Source organism: Etheostoma cragini, chromosome 9 (assembly GCF_013103735.1).
Source record: "Etheostoma cragini isolate CJK2018 chromosome 9, CSU_Ecrag_1.0, whole genome shotgun sequence".
In the NCBI taxonomy this organism is placed as follows: domain Eukaryota; kingdom Metazoa; phylum Chordata; class Actinopteri; order Perciformes; family Percidae; genus Etheostoma; species Etheostoma cragini.
In genome coordinates this window covers 284692-285570 of record NC_048415.1, presented here as the reverse complement: position 1 = coordinate 285570, position 879 = coordinate 284692, and the positions used below count along the sequence as shown (strand labels likewise).

Sequence of the window (879 nt, the reverse complement as noted above, 5' to 3'; positions counted from 1 at the left end):
GTACACATGGAAAGGAGCCCCGAGCAGTTTGGTGCCTTGCTCAAGAGCACCGTGGCAAGGCCCATGTTACAAAAACGTTGAAAAAACAAAACAGACGAAGAGACAAAAACGCAGCATTTAGTGACAAAAGTGTTAATTTTAAAATTGTAATATTTTCGTAATGTTCTTTTTTTGTTGAGAGCGAACGGCCATGTGTCTTCCTTTTAAGCTGACCATATCTTACATTTAGTTTTAAAATCTTGGATATTACTGGGTGTAAATGGGTGTATCTCTAGCTGGTAGACCTGCAGGTCTCTGAGACCAGAGCAGGTCTCTGAGACCAGAGCAGGTCTCTGAGACCAGAGCAGGTCTCTGAGACCAGAGCAGGTCTCTGAGACCAGAGCAGGTCTCTGAGACCAGAGCCAGGTCTCTGAGACCAGAGCAGGTCTCTGAGACCAGAGCAGGTCTCTGAGAACAGAGCAGGTCTCAGTGTGTTGTTGGCAAAGGGAGGAAACATGAAACCAGCCTGTCCGGCCTGCAGCTGGTGGAGAGTCAGACATGTTTCATTTATTACAACAACAATAGAATGGGGATGGTTGGCAGGTTGTTGGATCCGTTGTTGGTTTTTAATATGGGATCTCCCCATTTACCTGGACACCTATTTACTACTGTCCTGGAATCATGTCACCATGTTTCTGAGTGTCTGATGGGACAACAATCTCTGAAACTGGTCCAGTATTAATCATGAAACAAGCTGTAATGCTAATAAATGCTAAAAGTAGTGATTATTAACATGGAGTCTGGTGGAGATATGCTGCTCTTTACATGCTAAAAGTATTGATTATTTACATGGAGTCTGGTGGAGATATGCTGCTCTATACACACTAAAAGTAGTGATTA

At 43.6% G+C, this 879-nt stretch overlaps 1 long non-coding RNA gene across 1 annotated transcript in view; it reads right to left on the bottom strand.

Moving 5' to 3' along the window:
• Positions 1-670: 670 nt before the first annotated feature.
• LOC117950749 overlaps positions 671-879 on the bottom strand; it is a 4426-nt gene continuing 4217 nt past the window's right edge. Inside the window, exon 2 of the long non-coding RNA XR_004657985.1 lies at positions 671-741. This is a non-coding gene — a long non-coding RNA (uncharacterized LOC117950749). The remainder of the gene's footprint in view (positions 742-879) is intronic.